The sequence below is a fragment of the Grammomys surdaster genome, unplaced genomic scaffold, assembly GCF_004785775.1.
Source record: "Grammomys surdaster isolate TR1022 unplaced genomic scaffold, NIH_TR_1.0 271, whole genome shotgun sequence".
Lineage (NCBI taxonomy): Eukaryota > Metazoa > Chordata > Mammalia > Rodentia > Muridae > Grammomys > Grammomys surdaster.
In genome coordinates this window covers 5,063,253-5,084,147 of record NW_021604712.1, presented here as the reverse complement: position 1 = coordinate 5,084,147, position 20,895 = coordinate 5,063,253, and the positions used below count along the sequence as shown (strand labels likewise).

The 20,895-nt window shown below is 42.3% G+C and overlaps 1 long non-coding RNA gene across 1 annotated transcript; it reads left to right on the top strand.

Moving 5' to 3' along the window:
* Window positions 1–925: 925 nt before the first annotated feature.
* On the top strand, window positions 926–9,887 carry LOC114628725. Its single transcript, XR_003712525.1, has 5 exons — window positions 926–1,227; window positions 3,093–3,239; window positions 5,537–5,655; window positions 8,035–8,169; window positions 9,335–9,887. It is a non-coding gene; the product is annotated as an uncharacterized LOC114628725 (long non-coding RNA).
* The last annotated feature ends 11,008 nt before the right edge of the window (window positions 9,888–20,895 follow it).

The window sequence follows — 20,895 nt, the reverse complement described above, 5'->3', positions numbered from 1 at the left end:
AGACCAGAGAAACTTTAATAGTATAACACTATAAATTTCTTGTTGTCTTCGAAATATCTGAAGGTGTGGTCCCATGATTCATGAACCCCTGTGATGACACTTGCCTGGGGCACAGGAGTAGCTGCTCTAATTATACAACACTTCGTCACTGGATGACACCTTTAATAAGTGTGAAAGGGAGACTAGGAATAACAGTGCATGCCTGTAATCTCAGCACTAGGGAGGCTGAGGCAGGAAGATTAGGAGATTGAGGCCAGCCAAGGTTACATAGTTTGAAGCTAGTGTGGGCTTTAATGTGAGACTCTGTCTTTAAACATCTGACTGGCTGCACTGATGGAGTTAGGGTCATATACCAGCTCCTAGAATCCCTAGCAAACCAATATCAACCACCTCACCTCAATTGGCCAATTAAAGAGACAATTTAGTAGGGAAATGCAATTAAAAAGTGATTTGTTTGAGGTCACACTAGGAGAAGAACAAAGAGGTGACATGCCCAAGTCCATCTCTGAAGTTCTGTCATGAGATTTAGGTTTAGACAAAAGGCAGGAGCTGTGTGTGACAAATCAGTCCTGGTCAAGATGTGGCCCTGTTCATGACCAACATTTTGGCTCCAGTTCCTTCCATAAGATGGTCTGCAAAGCTGAAATCTCTTCTGAGGAGACATGCTGCTTGTCTGGTTGACACAAGGCTAAGAGCCTTTTCCTCTTCCCTGAATAAGATTCCTGAAGAAATTTCAGCTTCTTGAGGGTGCTTTGCATCAAGAGCTTGATAGCTAAATGAGTAGTAACAAGTGTCCTTAGAACGTCTTCATTATATCCCCGCCATTAGGTCACAAGCTGCATTCATGCATGGGGCCATTCCCTTGTTCATGGCCTCAGGCTAGCTTCAGTGTCATGCTTACCAGCCTTGCATATGGGACTATGCCTTGCTCTGCCGTGGTTTGAATCTGGAGTGTCCTCCTAGGGCCCATGTTGCAGAACGTTTGTCCTTCAGCTGATGTAGTTTTTGAGAAGTGGTGGTGCACTTAAGACGTTGGATCTACTGGGAGGAAGTTAGGTCATTTGGAGGCTTGCCTTGGAAGGGGATATTCAGACACTCCATTTTTCTTTGTTTTCAGGTGCCATATGTGGTTTTTTCCTCTGCCACATCTTCCAAGTATGATGTCGTCTGTCATCCAAAGCACGGAGCAATGAGATCACATCGTGGCGGACAGATACCACTGTAACTGTAAGCCAAAGTAAAACTTTCTTTCTTAAAAGTTAATTTTCTCAATATTTTTAAAAATTAAGTAATTAATTTTTTAGGGTAGTGAAAAATAAGTAATTGTTTATTTATTTATTTTGAGTAGTGAAGTGCTGAGCAGCTGGGCCCTCAGGATTGGAAGACAGTGTCGGTTGTGTGGCACTGACTATCTAAAGATGAGCTTAATCGTTTCTTCCGGCCCAGCATAAAGAGAAAGCGTGACCCTAGACGTGGAGTGAATGGAGTGTGCAGGTTCCTGTGAGTTCACTGCGGCTCCAGTGGGGATTGGGCAGGCTCCAAGCACTAAATAACCCTAATGATATCAGGTAGGGGCTCACCAGGGAGCTGTTTGAGAGTTTGTCAGAGCATATTAAAATACAATACATCCCCATAATCCAAAATGGAACATCAGTCCATCTGTCCATACATTCTTTCCTGATATTAAATTAGTCCAGGGGCTTTTAAAAATTGCATCATCTACTCAGACTCCCCCTTCTTTAGCGAATGGAAATGTGGTGAGAACGGAGAGAAAAATCAGAATAACGCACGCTGGTGGAAGTTCCGTAATTGAAATCATTATTGCTTCAGACACCAGTGCTTTAACCAGCAAAATCATAAATCAATGCTTCTCGCATCTGAAGGTTGAAAAATAAAGGGATGTTAAACAAATTGCTCCTCTTAAAAGGCATGATGCAATTGGACGCCACTGGAAATGGATAAAAAAGTGCTTTCTGAAGGGACACGTCGCTCTAGCATTTTATCTCCCACTTAATTAAAAAGAATATATTACCTGGCCCTATCTTAGAAATTACATATTGGAGGTCTATAATGGCCGAGCCTTTAACCCATTTAAAAAAATTTACTCCTAGGAACAGTTAATACTTGACACTTAATTGCTTTTACTTGTTGGAGAAGAAAATATGTTTCTTTCCTTCCTTTTTTGATTGACTTTTCCAAAAATCACCTTGTGGGCCGTGAAGATGGTAAGAAAAATGGATTTTAAGAAAGTGATAGTAGGTAGGTGATATTATCTCCATTGAATGGTTCAGGTGCAGAGGGGAGGTCTAGAAAGCGAATGTACTTGCACAGGATTACCTAGGGAGTAAATCACGGGTGTCCTTATTCTGTTCCCCATGACAAGGTTGCATACTTCTAGACATATTTTTTGGTAAGTGTAAGGGAAACAGTGGAAACAGGATAATATGCCATGTTGGAGTAGCTAATTCTCACAAGCTATTAGCCAGCACCTGATTCTGGGACATTTATCATATTATCTGCAAAAGAAAAGAAAAAGAAAGAAAAAAGAAAAAAAAAGGCAAGACTTGTGCCTTTCCTGAGAGTCCTTCATGGTGATGGACCTAAAGGAGCTGCCAAATGAACTGTCTCAGTCATATTGACCTGGAAGAGAGTCTAATCAGAATCTTTGTGGAGATGAGCATGAATACTGGGCTTCTTCTAGAACAACGCCTGTGTAGACTTTGTGTGAACACGCTGGCCTTGGTGTACAAAGGAGGAAAGAAACCACTTATTTGATTTCCACAAGTCAGAAGATTGCCATTTCTGTGCTGTTTGCTTTCCTCCTTTTCCAGGCAATAAATTTAGCACCATAGACGAAAGTGCTTTCACTTTCTTTTCTTTCTCTGTCATCCCTCCCCAAAGCTGGGTATTAGTGAAGGCCCTTGAAAAGCTGCTCAAACCAACTGCTTCTCTACAATATCCCTCCGGAGCTCGGCTGACAGGCCTCATCAGGTTTCACCTTCTGTGGCTTGTGGTCACATATGGGCTGTGCCTCTTCCACCTCACAGGAAAATATTTGTGTGTTGGTCTCATCAGATTTCCTTTTCTCCTAGGACTGGCCCTGCTCACTCCATCTCCGCACTGTTGGTTAACAGGGGACTCTCTGACTTTCATGAGGATCACTGGACATGTGACAGAAAACTGGGAGATCAGGAAGCTGTCCTTCCCTGCTTTGACTTTGTTCTGTCAGAACTGATAAGGTTAGCAACTGTAGAATCAGGAGATGTGGAGAGGGAGAAGGGGAGAAAGAGGGAGAGGGAGGGAAGGAGAGACAAAGACACACACACAGAGACAGAGAGCCACAGAGAGAACCCTGTTAGCCAGAAGCCGGAGAAAGTCATTATTAGGTGTCCTCTTGTATATTCTCCATCTTAAGCTCCAGTGATCCTTCTGAGCCTCTCACCCCCATCCCTGGGCTAGGATTACAGCCTGGAAAGGCCACACCTGGGATTTTTAGTGAGGGATCTGAACTGAGGTCCTTATGCTTGCTCAGCTAACATTCTTACCACTGAACCATCTTCGCACTCCTGAGCTGTTTCTCAGATGGGGTGGTACATCGCTGTGAGAGAGCTCCAGGCGGCCTGGCTTGGGACCTGAGAACTGGAATCTCTGATTTGCATGTTTGTCCCCATAGATAAGAGACACACAGAAGCCAATGTGCACCTTTTTGAAAAGTTGATACTTTTTTCTTTCTTATTCCTTTATTCCTCTTTTCTCTTTCTCTCTCTTCTTCTCTCTCTCTCTCTTTCTTCCTTCCTTCCTTTCTTTCTTTCTTTCTTTCTTTCTTTCTTTCTTTCTTTCTTTCTTTCTTTCTTTCTTTCTCTCTCTCTTTCTTTGGTTCATTAATCCTAATTCTCATTGCCCAATGAAGAACAATGACATGGCTGTGTCCATAATGGTGCTGTAGGGACTGCTGGCAAAACCTAAGAACTACACTAACAAATACCTCCCCTCCCACTTCCCTCTCCAACTCCAGGGTCTCTTATGTCTTAAGTTGCCCTTAAACTGTATGTAGCCAAGGAATATCCTAAATGCCTCCCACCAAGTACGAGGAGTACATCACTGCACTCTTATGACCAATTTATGAAGAGATGTGACATGAACTCAGGACTTCATACATATAAGACAAGCAGTTTGTAAACTTGAGCTACGTCCCCAGCCCTTAAATCCTTATAAAAACATGGTTTGGAGGCTACCTGTGATCTGATAATAATAAGATTATATAATAATCATGTGAAAAAAAGTACACAGAAAAGCTTATATCTAGGGAAAACAGGCAAATTTATAAGGGCTTATCTGTAACTAATTAACAAAATGTCCAGTGGTATCAACAGCAAGGCTTAAAGCTTTCCTCCGGATGAGATGTAGGCACTATGTGAATAATCTTCAGCCTAAAAATCTAATTGATATTCTGCCAGTTTTAAGGGAGGCCCGAAGAAACAACTCTTACATAGACGGTCCAAAGGTCACAGAAAGGAAAGCATCTAGAGCCATTTGAGACTTTTGTCTTGGACTGGGGCCCAGAACAGTGTTTTAAAAACTTGCTTTATGTGAGAACATATCTGAAAATATCAATGGAATTTGTGACCACTTTCTCCAGAAAAACACATCCATCAATAACATCTTTGGTGTATCTATTTACTTTAAGATTGGGCCTGCAAGTTTTCTTTTATCTCTATATTCATCTATATCTATCTATCTATCTATCTATCTATCTATCTATCTATCTATCTATCTCCATCTATCTCTTTGTATGGTATGTAACAGAGAGAGAAAGTGAAAGGAAGAGGGAGAGGAAAAGGGAGAGGGAGGGAGGGAGGGAGGGAAGGAGGGAAGGAGGGAAGGAGGGAGGGAGGGAGGTAAGGAGGGAGGGAGGGAGGGAGGGAGGGAGGGAGAAAGAGAGAGAGAGAGAGAGAGAGAGAGAGAGAGAGAGAGAGAGAGAGAGAGAGAGAGAGATATTAATGCGGGATGCGGGGGCCCTTTTCCTAATTCTCCAAACATGGACACAGTTTCTTTGGAACGCATTTCACCCTTGGATGACTGAAGACTGTAGAGTAATGATAATGAATAATTCAGGCTTCCCTTCCCCCTGCACCCAAGACAGGGTTTTTCTGTGTATCCCTGACTATCTGGGAACTCACTCTGTAGACCAGGTTAGCCTTGAACTCACAGATATCTGCCTGCTTCTGCTTCCCACATGCTGAGATTAAAGGCATGTAGCACAATTGCCCAGCAGGTTTCAATATTTTCAATTATATCGTGCTTTTGAATTTTAATTCCTATTTGTTTATTTATATGTCATACACACACACACACATGCACACACACACACCACACTGTTCATGTGTGGGTCAGAGGAGTCAGTTGTCTCCTGTGGGTTCTAAGGATCAAACTCTGAGAGGCTTTGTGGCAAGCCCTGTACCTGGTGGGCTATCTCTCTGTTCCTTCAGCACTCTGTTTAGTATGATACTTTGTTTTTGTGGATTTTGATTCCCAGTTAAAAAACTGCCATCGGGTGTTCAGCAGGAGAGTGAAGGAACATCACACACTCTGTAGCAGCAATCAGAGGCTGAACCTGCCAGCAGAGCTGACTCTGATGGACAAACGCTTCCTAGGGTGAGTAGACAGGAGTAAGAACTGTTTGGTGGTACACCCGTGAAAGGTAGCTTTGTTCAATGTGTGTGTTATAAGCACACATGTGTAAGACATAACAGTCTTAGATGACACTAGAGTGGGACAGATGATGCCCATGTGTGAATCTCCACAAGGGTTCTGAGGCACAGGGCTCTGGAAGTAGGCTGCCAGCTCTCATTCCGGTACCTCTCATGAGATTATGGCCACCCCATGACTACTCCATCTCATGAAATGTTTTCATCATCTGGAAGTCAGAAATTATTTTTACTATTTCCATTTTCTGAAATTGAAAAAAAAAACCCCAACCTCTCAGGTGAAATCCCTGAAGACCCCGAGTGCTCTCTATCATGCTTAGAGGTCACTGGGCTGCCTCATCGGCTTTTCCAGAAACGTCTCCCCCAGCAGTGCTCTCTGCCTCTGGTACAGGAGACGGCAAAATTATGAGCACTCATGCATCTGGTCAATTACACAATGCTTCACCAACAAGGGAAATTCCTTCTCCACTTCAGCTGGTGCACAGTTATGCCCTGGAGCCCAGGACGGACATGCCTTGTAACTTTTTAACCTAGTTAGTGTAACTGCCAATATTATTCCTGTTCATATAAATGTCTAATCCTTTCTTGAATCTTGCTCGACTATTTCCCTCAATAATATCCTGCAGCAGTGAATTCCAAAGGTGCATTATACGCTGCTTTAAAAATATTTCCTTTATTTGTTTTAAATTTGTTGCCTTTTAACATTGCAGCGTGGCCAGTGCTCTTGCCTTAAGTGGAACAGGAGAAAGACAGAGCGTCACGTCTCCCCAGCACTTCCTTACCTACTACTCAACGCTGTCTTCTCTCACTATTTTGTGTCTTGTCACTTATAATCGTCATTAAGTGAGATGATTTGACTAAGTGGTTTTAGGCTACCTGGGACACAGAGCAGGCATTGGCCCAAAAGCTTTCCTTGATACTCAGTGTGATTTATTAGATAAATATTTACCCAGTACCTATTTGTGTAGGAACTGTTTCAATTTTGGAGAGACAGCTTTGAATAAGACTAGGCCATTGTTCAGAAGGACCTGACTTTTCTTGAGAGGAAATGGGCGGTAACATAGTGTGTAAATTATAAGGTCCCGTTTCGGGGTCAAAAAAGATCTATCCATCCTCTACATCCTCAAAGTCTACCAGACTTGGCCTGGTCTCTTGCTGTTTTCCCCTCTCTAAAATCTGTAACACTATAATTATTTACATAACATTTACATTGCATTAAGTATTACAAACTATCTATAAATGATTAACGTGTATGCAAGCATGTGCATAAATTATATCAAGTCCCATATCATGCAATAGAAAGGACTTGAACATTGTGTGATTTCAGGGTCCTTGGGTGAGAGAGTGTTTTTTTGAAAAGAGTGTAGGTGGGCCGGGCCACTTATTAGTAATCTATGTGACATCCCAGAAGTCACTGTGGCTCTGTATTATTTGTGGAGTATGTGAACAAATCGGGATTAAGAAAGGTCATTTTAGTTACATTGCCACACTAGGTCTGGGAGGAACAAGCCTCTAATGCTTCTCCTAACTCCCAAGAGTGTTGGCATAGACAAAGGAAAGGATTTAGCCGGAAAGATTCCAGTTGCAAGACACAAGGTGCTCTCTCTAAGCAGCTGGGTGACCTTGGGCAGGTCACCTTATTGCTCCTACCCAAAGCATTCTTCTTCATAAAAATAGGAAGGAAGTTTTCTTCTTCCTTGGGGTTTTGAGTAGTATTATCTGGAAGTTCTTTTTTTTTTCTTTATCTTTAATCATTTTTTATAGTCCAGTAGTTATCCCTCTCTCTGTCTGCCCTGTGACACTTCCTCATCCCATTCCTCCTCCCCTATCTCCAAAAGGGTTCCCCAGTCTCCCACCCCACCCCATCCTGCCAGGCCTCCCTACTCCCTGGGGCCTGGAAAGTTCTTTAAAAACTGACAAATGGTATAAATGTTGTAGAACTTTGGTCTTTGTTTTATTTAAAGATTTGTTTCTAGATAAGGTCTTGAGTAGTCCAGGCTGACCTTAAATTCATTAAAAAGCTGGGGATTACCTTAAATTCCTGATTCCCCTGCATCTGCCTCTGTGGACCTCCATGTCCCTTTATATTGTGCTGGGAGTCGGTTGAAGCCAGGACTTTCTGCATTCTAGACACACTTTTCCAACTAAGCTACATCCGGCAGCTAAGAGATCTGGTTATTGTTGCAACTCTTCTTCCACAGGATTTACTTCAGGCATGTGCCGCAAGCCACACCCACAGCTGTGCAACTATCTGGTCTTTCATTCTTCCTTTTTTTCTCTTCCTTGCTTTCTCAGTTCCCTAACTTATCCCTGCCTCTCTTGACAGCCCATCCATGGCGCCTTAGAAGTGCCCAACCTCAGAGCTACCTTTGGGCATCTTCTTGAGCTTGTGATCTGTTTCTTAAGGATTTCAAAAATGGGATCACGTGGAGTTCTTACCCGTCGTTTCAGTGGACTGGAGGTGATTACTTGCTTTTATTTTGTTTAATGCTTCGTCATCTGGGGTCAGGTTATCCAGACGTCTACACGGAAAGGCTGAGTCCTCGCCTGAATTTCTGAGTGAATCCTTCCCTAGAAACCACACTTTGACCCAATTACCTGTCTTTAGCTTTCTCAGGACAGCATTCCAATGTGGTAAGTATATACCATTTCCTTGTGCAGTCTGTCATGATTCTCTCTAATAGTTCCTTAATGCACACACCCCCCCTTACTGAAGCAATTCTAAATAAAGTCACACAGCATCCCCACATAATCATGTATTTAAAAGGCATCTCAATAAATTATTAGGATTGTTTACACGCATGGTTCGAATTTACTGGCAAATTGCTTGGCCCTTGGGTTTAGGATGTAGTTGCCGGCCAGGCTCCTTCTGGGTGAAAGTCTGAAATAGGAGAGGTTGCCCTTTACTGTCCCTCACCAGCGCTTCCTCTGCCTGGTTCCTGGCCTTTCAACACCTCCCTCCTTTCCCTGCCCTGAATAACTCTGAGGGGCTGACAGGCCTTTTGCACCTTCATGTGAAGACGTTTTGTGGGTCCCTTCCCAGATCTGCCCCCAACCAAGGTGAGGTGCGCAAAGAAATAAATCTTCAATGGTATAATTTTAGATGCTCTGGCAGCTGGAGAGGGCAGCTATTTTTGGGCTGTAGGGCTTTCTCCTTGACCCGAGGTGACACGGTTTTGCCTGTTGCTAGAGTAGTCAGCCAGCCCTGCAGAACGTCTTTTTAGGCGCGTGTTTGCAGTTCCTGGGGTGGCTTCTTCATGCCCTCTACTGAGGTCCGTGCTCATCCAGAATGTTGTGTCCTTACCTCACACAGGGGCAAGCGTCTGCTGACAGTTGCCCATGTAGGCTTATCTCAGCGTAACTCGGGCACAGCCTTTAGAGGAAGTATAGATGGAGCAGACACCCTCCATGCAGGAGATGGAGGAAAACCGATGGTCCAGTTTCTGTGTGTTCCAAGGTCTCCATGGTTTATCAGCTGCTTGGCCACTGTTGTGTGAGTCACCCCCTACTTGGATCCAGGCAGGTCTCCAGACCACAGTGTCTCTGCCTCACCACCTACACTGCATGGCTGGAAGCTGTGTGTTCACGATGTCTCTTCTGACCACCCTGCTTGCTGTCTTCCCCAGGCTCCTGATGCAGCTGCTATCGGCAGACCTCCTGGACTGCCCTGGGAAGGGAGTGGGAGCTCCTGCCACAGATGGGTGGAACATCGACAAGAAGATTTAACATTGGCTAAAGGTGGCCAAAAATAACAGTGCCTTCCAGATGAGGTGACCTCAGAGCCAAGAGCATCATGGGGTAGAGTATCTTGTTCCCAGTTTTATGACCTAAAAAGTACACAGAAGATGCAAAGATACTACAGAGAGAAGGAACAAAGTCTGCAGAGAACAGGGGAAGGCGGTTAGTTATATATATATATATATATATATATTTTTTTTAAATAGGATTTTGTTGTGTGTGAACACACAGCCTTTTATACATGTTTGAAGAGAGATCTAGATCTATACATATATAAATGATAGATGAATAGGTGATAGATGATCGATAGATAGATAGATAGATAGATAGATAGATAGATAGAACAAAACACAATAGAAGACCAAAAGGAGAAAAAGGTAGAAACAATGTTGCCTTCCTTTGCTATTGAAACAAACTTAATAAATCCTCATTGAGACTCAAGTACGTCTGGTCCTATTACCTTTCTGCACAACATGTCGCCCTAAAACTTACTAATATAAAAACATAACCCTCACTGTATCACAACCAGTCATGGTTCAGAGTGTCAACTGGGATGAGCTGGGTGGTCTCAGGGGCTTTTCTGACATTGAGGTTGGCAAATAGTTCAGGCTGGTTTCTTTTTATATGGCTTACATTGGCTCATCTGGTACCTGACGCTGGCCAGCAGTTATTGCCCCCTCAGATGAGGGGTGCCTGAGCAGGGTCATTCCATGCAGTCTGAGCCTCATGGCCACCTCGATGTTCTCCTTCTTGGAGCTGCTCAGGGGTCAAAAAGTGAATGTCCCAAGACAAGGTACAAATGTACTCATCCATTTGGTGTAGCTGAGTCACATACTGGGTTGGTTCACCACTCACAAGGTCGGTTCAGGTTCAAGAGGTAGGCACAGAGATGTGTCTCTGGAGTTTCAAAGTGTTATGGCACCTGTAAACATCTCAAAGCCATGATGTCAGCTGGCCCAGTGCCAGTCCTCTAAGAGCATGTATCTAGTTGAAGCTATAAAAAAAATCAGTAAAGGACTGGGAATGCAGTCCAATAGTACAGCACTTGCCCTACATACAAGAAGCACCACCTCTGCAAAGAAAGAAAGTAGTCAAGGGTATGTTTAATGGAAAAGAATAAAATATCCACTGACCAGGGCTATGGGGCAACAGATGAATGTATCTAAGGAATACACTTAAAGAAAGGATTCCTTGAAGAGCTGTGTGTTGTGGGACACACCTATAATCTCAGCAGTGCATGATGTGGTGGTGTTGTGTGTGTGTGTTGAATCTTTAAGACTGAGGCCAGACTGGGCCACATATAGCAAAACTCTCACTTGAAACAAATAAATAAATACAACAAACAAAAACTCCCAAACTTTGTATATGTAGAAATCATAGGCCCAAAGCCACAAGGGAGACCTGTGGTCACTTACTACCATTGGAGAGACTTGAAAGGCCAATAGAAGGACACTGGGACACAGTGGCTAACATCTTTAAAATGTAGAGTGGGTGTTTTGGCCAGCCATGCTCAGGCCTGCGCTCTTGCTTGCAGTAACTTTGCTGTTTGTTCCTGGCCTTCTGCTGCCCCACCTCAACCTGGCTCCTGCCAGCTGTTCTGTGTTTTGAGCACATTATTCTGCTCTGGCTGTAAAACTCTTCCTGATCCCTGAATGTTCTGAAGTGGAGGCTGTCCTTTATATGTATGAAGGGCCAGCCTTCTGTTTCTCTCCCTGCTTACTGAAGAACAGTGAGCAGCTCCCAGTCTTTTTACGACTCATTCCTCAAGCTCACAGCTTGCAATATCTATTTTTATTTTGCTTTCCCCCTTAGTGGCCCCTGTCTCTTGTCTTCTAGAATGCTGTCTTGTTTTCCACGTCTCATGCTTTTCCTCTCTGCTCTGGTCTGTCTTAACCTAGCAGCTAGTGGCCTGCCAATCACAAGACATCAGTATGCACAGTGCCCAGCATCTCCTCCAGGTTCAGCTTTGGCATCTTCCTTCAGAGGACCTACTCCAATCTCAGGACTTTCAGGTGAGGTTCTATCTTTGGTAAGCATTTCCTCTATCCAGTCACCACTAAAAGCACTTTTCATCTGGACCTTTAGTCTCTAAATACCAACCAGCGTGGAATTCACCTTTAATCCTCACAGAGGTTGGGTTTCTTTTCTCTTAGTACAAAGCCACATATATCTACTGTGGAGAATTTAGAACACACAGAAGAGCAAAATTATATTTATACGCACCATTACTATCCTTTGATGCGGGCCCCTCTTGAGATGATGATTTTTATAGACAAAACTCAGCAGTATTTAGATGGAAAATACTTTCTTCCGTGCTACTTGCTGGCTGGTAGAACCAGTTCTATGGAACGGCAGTGCCAGGCCCCAGCTGATTGGAATAGGGCTAGCTATCTGGCCCTGGTTGGGTGTGTGTCTGTTCTTTCCTTGAGATTAAATCAGATGGTATCTGAGACTGGACCTATAATATCTTACTGAGGTAGGCTTAGTCACTGTGCCTGGGAACTCAAAACTTTGCTGGAGAAGGTGGTTTGTAGGAGAGAATGAAAGAGACTGTGAGACACTGAGGAAAAGTCAGTGTTAAAGGAGCAAGAACTCCTTACATCTGGCCCCAGTGTTTTCAGTGACTTTTCTCAGGTGGCGTTGCATCTGATCTTGACTCTGTCCTTGAGAAGTGTCTATAAGATCCTGATACCTCCATCGGCCAATGCCTGCCCAAGACGGTTGCTTTTTGCAATGAATACGATGCTAGAATTCTTCTGTGTATCATATGATTATCCAGACTGTAATTTTCAGTGTGGTAGGTCAAGTGCTGTGTGGGAGGGGCCCTGCACTTAATGTGAGCAGCTTGAGCTCTGGTGTGGAATAACACTGAGTTCACAGGCCCTTCCTTGTCTCCTTTGCTGTGTGATTCGAAAGACAAACACTACTCATCTCAGTATTTTTGTCTGTAAAATGGTAAATCACAAGGAATCTTAAGGTTCCTAGACTTAAACTTGCCATATAGCAGAGGGTGACCTTACACTCCTGATTCTCCTGCCTTGGTGCCAGTGTGCTGGGTGACCTGACCCATAACCATTGTTAATAATCACAAACCGGTTCTCTATCAACAGCCCTTCTATTTCCAACATGTTAAAACACAACTGTGAGAATACTTTCAGAGCTGAACATTTAGGCATTGGTACTCCTTGGGCTGAGTGCCCTCAAGCTGAAATACTGGACCAGAGGTCATGAGCATGAAAAATGCATAACTATGGTCCAGCATCATTGTTGCCTGTGGACGGTCTGCTTCCCCAGGCTCTGGCATCCTTATTTCTACCCTTTTTCGTGGCTTTGGAGACAGGGCATTTCCTTCCATGTTTGTGGTGTGTGCTATAGTCAACTTCCAACAAAATAAAGGTACTGTTGCATCTGACCTGTGGGACTCTTTTAGGTGAAATTTAAAACCACTCGGCTAGTCACTTCCATGCCAGGTATAGATTAGGCTCAGAGCTACACAGGGTCTATGGGTTAGATTTCCAGGTTGCTAACCACATTGGGGGCTTTGCAATCCTCGTGTGAAAAGATCCTATTGGTTCTAAGGAAGTCAGATATTGACTGAATTTTGACAATATCTATAGACTTTTTAGATTTTATAAAGTGTCCTGAGAAATAGGATCATTTAGAACATGAACCTTTTAATTCTTTGTTGTATCTGGAGTCATTTGCAGAACCTACCACAGCCTCATAGCTTGGGAGAACACAGATATGGGACTTTGTGAGCTGTTTCTATTTATTTTCTTTGTATAAGTTTATTTTTAAAAGAAAACATCTCATTATGCAGCTTGGAATTTGCCATACATTCCGTGCTGGTCTTGAACTCTTGGAGACCTGCCTGCCTCTGCCTATCAGTGCTGGGACTAAAGGTGTGCACCACCACTCCTGGCTTACAGCCTGCTTCTTGAGGTCCACATTGTGCTGTGTACTCAGGGGATAGAAAAGACTACCCATGTGACCATGGTCCTTAAGGGGCAGAGTGTATCAGGGAAGTAGTGTACAGACAACTCTAAGGGAGAGGAATCCTATCAGGATGGGACCACACATCTTTGAGAAAGTCCAGAATTAAGTATTTCAAGAGTCTCCCCCTGAACACCCATGCTCTGGTGTCATCCCCTTCCCAACATCCTGCCTTTTTGTGGTTATAACCCCTGTGTGAATAAGTAAAAATTATGATTTGATTAATACATATACATATACGTATACATAAAAGAAACTCACACACAAAAATAGAGTCAAGGTCTATACATCTAGTCATTCAGGCCCTTCATTTTTTAAATTTGGTTCAAAGTGAAAGAATTCGGGTTGGTCTTTTTTGTCTGTTTGCTTATTTTTTTTAATGTCCAACAATGATCAACAGGAAATCTTTAGGTAAAGAGTTTTGTCTTTGGAAACATGGACAAATTGGCAATATTGAGACCCAGTCTACTAGGTAGTAGGCAGAGGGAGTGTCAGTAGCAAAGAGGGGTTGATGTTTTAGTTAATAAAGGGGTTTCCATTGTCGTTGTCTTAAGCCATCGACCATACTACCCTCTGTTGTCTTAGGCCTTATTCATTTCTGCTACCTGTATGTGAATTGCAGCCAGAGCTTAGGGGAGAAGCCCTTGTTCTCTTATAAATTGTCAGGGAAGGCTTAGTAGGTTCTGTCAGAGAGGAGGCATGTAGGATGAAGAGGAATTTGGAAAGTATGGAGTTAATACAGAAGGGCCTTCATACAACAGAAAAGAGACTAAGCATAGATATGTACTGGGTGACTGAGAGGATGACAGCTAAGGATCCTTCACAAGACTCGTGTTCTACACAACATCTGTGTGCAGGACCTGGTGAAAGCTGGGATCTCCAGCACAGGTGATATAGGCAAGAAGATGCAGGTGGGAGGAATGGATGAAGAGAAGACCACAACCATTACATGAGAAAGCTGAAAGGGAATCCCAGCCTTTGCTGATGACGGAGCTTGCAACCTCACCCTTAGGGTGCTGTGCTTACAAAGGGCTTCAGAGAAGTTCCCGAGGCTCATTTGGAGCATCATTGGGAGTCACTGCAGGGATGCTGGGAGAGCAGAGTGGTTAAAGGCAACTGCCATGGCCATGCAAGAGAGCTGGTGGTTCTCCCCCAAAGGAGCCTCACTGCTCTTCTAGAGGAAAGTCTTGAAGTGGGAAATCCTGGTCTCATGGACCAGTGAGAGCCTTTTCTATGTAACCCTCTATCTGCAGGGTTTTCTTTTCCTTCCTTTAATTCTTGGGTACTTCGTGCCTGTTTGTGCCATACTCTCAAATAGCTACATGCAAGGTATTGTAACCAGTGTATTTTAAGTTCCTTAGGGGAAGGAGGAATTATGCTTTATATAGAAATAGAAATAGATATAGATATACATATACATATATAGATATATGCTATATATGTTTTAAATATATACATTTACGTGTGTATGTATGTGTGTATTTGTGTTATAAATAGCTTTGTTGAGTCAAATGCTTTGGTAAATGAGTAAATTTCAAAATTAATTTTTTCTAGATCATTCCTCCTTTGGCATGTAATTTGGAAGTTAGTGGCAAGTTAAATACTCTTTCTTTCAAAATATGAGAATGATTTCCTTAAACAATCTACTTAAAACTATCTTGAAATATAAAGTAAAGGAAGACTGGGAAGTTGTTTCAAAACGGCAAAGCCTTTAAGAGTCAATGTCACATTTATTGCTATAAAATATTTTTCTCTCTCTGTTAGACATCTGGATCCCATTACATACAGTATTGGGTACTTGAGTTCACCAGCCATTTTGCATACTAAGCAGGGTGCACACAAAATCCCCACAGATATCACCAGTACACATTTGTTCCATGTAATTCCTACTTTACATTCACAGGCGACTCCTCTGTCACCGACTCAATGCTTACCACTACATTTTTGAAGTTCCCTTTTTCCCTTACTTACCTTCAGGACCAAATTCTGTACATATGAAGGATAAAGAGCTTCAGAACCATGATGCCTTTTGTTCTTTCTGTCTTGTATGGTCCAGCTATCTATTATCTCTTGCTGAAGTCAAGGAAACAGCTAAATCTTAAGTCTATATTTACTAGGAACATTGACCCAGAAATGAGAAACACAATATGGAATGTTTGCTAATGAGTCATGAATTTCCTTATAATTGCTTCCACATTTGGGATAGTTCCCTTAAACCGTGTAATCTCGACATATCCTGAAACAATCCCATGTGTTGTAAATGATTTTGTTTTATTTCTTGGGTTACTGTTAAGGGCTTATTTTCTGGTTCATTTCATTTTCTTAAAGAAAACCACACACTCATGTCCTCCTAAACATGCAACAAGGCAAACGTGCATGCTCCTGTGATTTTTTTTTGCCTCAGTCTCCACTTATGAAACAAAATAAATAAAAAATAAAAATCTCTCATTATTTGTTCTGGAAATCAAAATAATTACATCGGTGTAGACTATCTTGGGGGTCCCAATTCAAGCCTGTGAGAATTAAAGCCAGCGTCGAGTGACATATCAGCCAACAGGCATCTGACCCTTTGCTAGACGTCAGTATCCATAATGGGAGAGACAGATACAACCAGCATTCACTACAGTAATAATGGAAAATTAAATACGACTTTTAAAAACTGTTCACATTATAAAGTGATCTATTAGCATTATGTGACTGGAACACTTAACGTGACTGATTCTAATTGCAAGACCTGGCCCATAGCAAGCGTTAAAGAGCTGCAAGAGTATGAAGGCAGTTTATCTCTTTGGAGATATTTTAAAGTAGGTTTTCTCGGGAATAAAGCTTCATTCCTGCTGCACAAAACATTGTGTGGATGGAATCTCTCAGCTCAGATGGAACCAGGGGTAATGATCGTTTCTTCTTTGATTCAGTCAATCAATAAACTAAGTAGCAGAGGCATCTTTGCATGCATCCTCCTTTGCAATCAAGTCCTGAATGCAGGACTTGATGCCCATCCCTGATCAGCTTTGCTAGGGAGCAGAGAGATTCTCTTATCAGGCTGTTTCCTTAAGACAGTCTTTAAGCCATGATGGCGGGTCTGTGGGATGAAACTACTCTGTAATACCTTGAGCTGAGCCTAATATACATAGGTTACCACAACAGTGAGGATTCTGAGCATACACACACACACACATACACACTCTAAGGGTACCTTTTATGGAGTTTACGGGTTTCAGAAAAAGTATGAACACATTCAGGTTTGGATGTAATTTTATATTTATGATGGTTAGGTTTTGTTTTTCTTAGATCCATTAAAGACAGACGTTCTATTAACTGTATACCATTGGAAACTGTAGACTTTGCACTGAGGGCATCCTTGCTAAATGTTCATGTTTAACTAGGTTAAGCTATGCTGAAATATTTCCTTGATCTGCATGCACAGGGATTTCTGCTTGGTGTTTTTCAGATCTCCCAGATAATGAAAAAAATTTCCAACCTAGACTTCCCAATTTTAAAGTGATGACCCACATAGTTATCCAAGTAGCCAACAGCAAGCTTTTGAATAATTGATTAAAAACCCCAGTGAAACTGTTAGGCTAAGGACATCAACTTTATTTTAAATGTATTATTCTTACTGTTGTCCTGAGCGGTAAACCCAGGGCCTTAGGCAACCAGCTACAGCCCCAGTCATCAACCTTGTTTATTTAAAAGGTCTACTTTTTAAAAATTAACACTATTTTGGAAAGGGCAGCACTTGATAGAGAAAGAAATTTAAAGGCAGTCGGACTTACTGTAATGTGGTTTTTGTTTGTTTGTTTTGTTTGTTTGTTTTGTTTTGATGTGAAGTTTTTGTTACCTGATTCCCTATAGGTTCTAATTGATTTTTTGTGTCTTCCAAAGCCTTGAATCTACAGAAAGGAGCAGACATTTGTGTTGTTGACCTGGATTAGGAGAGCAGGCAATGAGAAGAAGCTCGTGACCACTGGCACTTAGTTAATAGAAGCAGCGTTTTAAGGATATGCTTGAATTGGGCAAAAATAATGCTTCTCCTTCATCTTCTAGCATATCTTAAATGCCAACTTGGCTGAACGTAACGACTAGTGGCCACTGCCTTTCTCACATAGAGTCTAATACATGAATACATGAATCTAAAAATTGCTTGTTTGAGGGCGGCAAAATGGCTCACTGGGTGAAATGCATGATGAGTGAATGTGAGGACCTCAGTCTAAAACCCACATAAATCTGGTCACAGTATCCTATCTGTAATCCCATGGCTCTAATGATGAAATGAGAGCTAGAGAATTCTTGGAAGCACATGGGTGATCTAGCCTAGTGTGCTCTGAGGTGAACAGAGACTGTTTTAAATAAGATAGGAGGCAAGGACCAACATCTAAGATTATTGTCTGACCTCCACTTATGTGTCTTGGCATGTGCACGTGTGCTCCCCAACATACATATGAGGATACATATACATAATACTATTTTATTTACTGATTTATTGATAGTGGTGGTGTGAATCAGAAGCAAGGCCTTGTGCATGGTGTTCCTTAGACCCAATACACCAACACGTAGAGCATCTCACACCAGTGAATATTAGCAGTGTGTAGGATTTTCCAAAGATGTGGTTTTATGCATCTTGTGGTGGGCTAATGAGTCAGAGTCGGTTCTATTAAGGAAGATCTTTCATGTCTTCTTATTTCAATAAACAAACCAAACTTACATCAAAGACCAACCATGGAACAGCCCCTTTGACAAACAAGTGATACAGGGATGAAAATGGGGATGTTTCCTTCCAGGAACTCACAGGGAAGGATTGGAAGAAGCCTCAGTTAAAGCAGAGGGTCACATATTATAGCACATACCCAACAAACCACACCCAAGTTCATGGCGCTATGTCAGGCATTAAGGGTACAATGGGAAAATGAGATGAGAGATACTTTTATTCTTCATTTCTCTTTTCCCAGAATGCAGGGGTCAAGACTGTGAACAGGCAATGTCAACTACACACTCTCATAGGAAGCTGGGATTTTGAGTGGGTACCTCCTAGTCAGATCAAAGGCTGCAAGAAAGTGACTAAAGGGCATGCCATGTACTCAGGGTGAGTGCGTAAGGATGTGGAGAATGGATGCTTAGGAGATAGTCCTACAGTTCTCAACCTGTGGGTCAAGACTCCATTGGGATAGGGATCATAGACCTTTTCACAGGGGTCACCTAAGACCACTTAAAACACAGATATTTACATCATGATTCATAACAGGAGCAACATTGCAGTCATGAGGTAGTAATAAAAATAGTTTTGTGGTTGGGGGTCATCACAACCGGAGGAACTGTATTAAAGGGCCACAGTACTGAGAAGGTTGAGGACCACTGACCTAGTCCGTTTCCAAAGACCCTCTATAGCAGAAGTGAGCTTTTACATTCTCTCTGATGACGTACAAAGAGATGGCAGAGATGTTTTCTAGACTTGACTCAATAGCTCTTTGATTTTATACCTGATATCACATATTTCATTTTGTGCTGACAATCCTGGTGCTAGGTTCACACAGGCCCTGGCAGGAGACAGGCCTGCTTTATTACAGTCTTCATCTCCACCTTATCTTATTCCTCTCTACTACCAGGTCCTGGAGGTCTAGTCCTGGCCTGGCCAATGCTCCTTTAATCTTCCAGGCTGCTACCTACCTACCTGGACCTTTGTACATTCTGCTCTCATAAACACTTGCCCCTTTAGCACATCTCCATCTCTCCTCTCATGCCTCAGACTTGTGTAGATTTTCTACACAGAAGCACCTGTTTAAATGAACTTTCTGCCATGACTCCCACTATACTGTTACTATGTTTTGTGCACCAATTGTAGCATACTGTTTCACATTCACCGGTGTGAATATAGAATGTTTGTCTCTGCCATTAAACTGAAAGTTCTAAGGAGTGAGGCATGATGCCCACCTTTTGATTATTTGTTAAGATGGATGTATTATTAGTCAGGGTTCTGTAGAGAAATGTGTCTGGTATGGGCTATGATCCAGATAGTCCAACAATGGTTTTTACTAGTGGAAAATCTAGTACTCTAGTAATTGTACAGTCCACAGTACATGGATGTCTATGCTGGTCTTTAGTGTATGTTGAACTCCTGAAAAAGTAGATTGTAATGCCCATGAAGGAATGAACTTGCCAGAGAGAGTAAAGACAAACAGGCAAAGAAAGAGTCTCCTTCTTCCATATCCTTTATGTAGCCTGCCGTTAAAAGGTGTGGCCCAGATTTAAGGTGGATCTTTCCACTTCAAAACATTCCAACTTAGGATGAATCCTCCCAGTTCAAGGAAAAGTCTCTCACAACTGTACCCGGTCATTTGGGTTTTAGTTTATTACATATGTAGTAGAGTTGACAACCAAGAGTAACCATCACAGTAGATAATCTACAACACACTGTTGAACGAATGAATGAGAAATCTAAAGAAACATGTCTCATTATTACTGTAAGGTACAGTACTGTAAGTATTGTAAGGTTCTCTCTGAGCTCAGGCAATATTTATATACTATTCTGGCCTCATTTTTACAGACTTATCGCTGGGATCTTGTTCTCCACTTGTTTAGGCATCTGTCGCTTCTCTTAGGAAGTCACAGTTTATTGATTTTCTTATCCCAGTTATTTCTACCTTGGATGTATTATTTAATACCATTATTATATATCAAGACCTTTCCAAAATGGAGCCAACGATTTATTGAGTGCCTGACTCTGGTTGAAGCTGTGGCCATTCCTTTGCTAGGATTACTGCACAGCTGCTTTGCTAAGAGCTCTAAGCATGGCTACCTAGCACACTGGCAGCCTTGAACATGGGAGGGTCATTGAAGCAGACAGGTCCAGCATATCCTTGAAAAAAAAATATATGTGTGTTGGATTCTAGATCTAAGGTATGTCATCATGACTTCGGGAAGGGAAAGACATTGATGGAACAGAGAAGGCTTGTAGATGAAGATGATAAAAGCAAAGAGGTATTTGGGACAAGGATAAGGAGACATCTCTAAAAACAAGTCATCTTCTAGCTGACTTCATTGGCGGCGATGAGGACTGAGGCACTTAGAGGGGAATGTGGGACACACGGTGCAGTGAGGCTGGCAGAGATGTTTGACTTAGTCAGGTTTCTGCCCATACAGATTCACATTACCTGGAACATCCAATTTCTTAACTGTGGAAAGAGTTATCATCCTCATAACTCTCAAAAAAGAATTGTCTATATCATGGCTTTCAGCTTTCAGTTCTGCATCTGAGGTGTACCTATTCTAAGTGTCTGTTTAGAACATACCATAAACTACTTATCTGAACTCTAAGTATAAAAGTAACAGTGCAGCAGGATTTGTAACTTTCTAGTTTTTATTGACGTATCTTGGTATGTGTGCACACTCGTGTACAACATGTGCATGCATGTGTGTGCACATGTGTGCATTCACATATGTGTTTAAGTATGTGTGCATT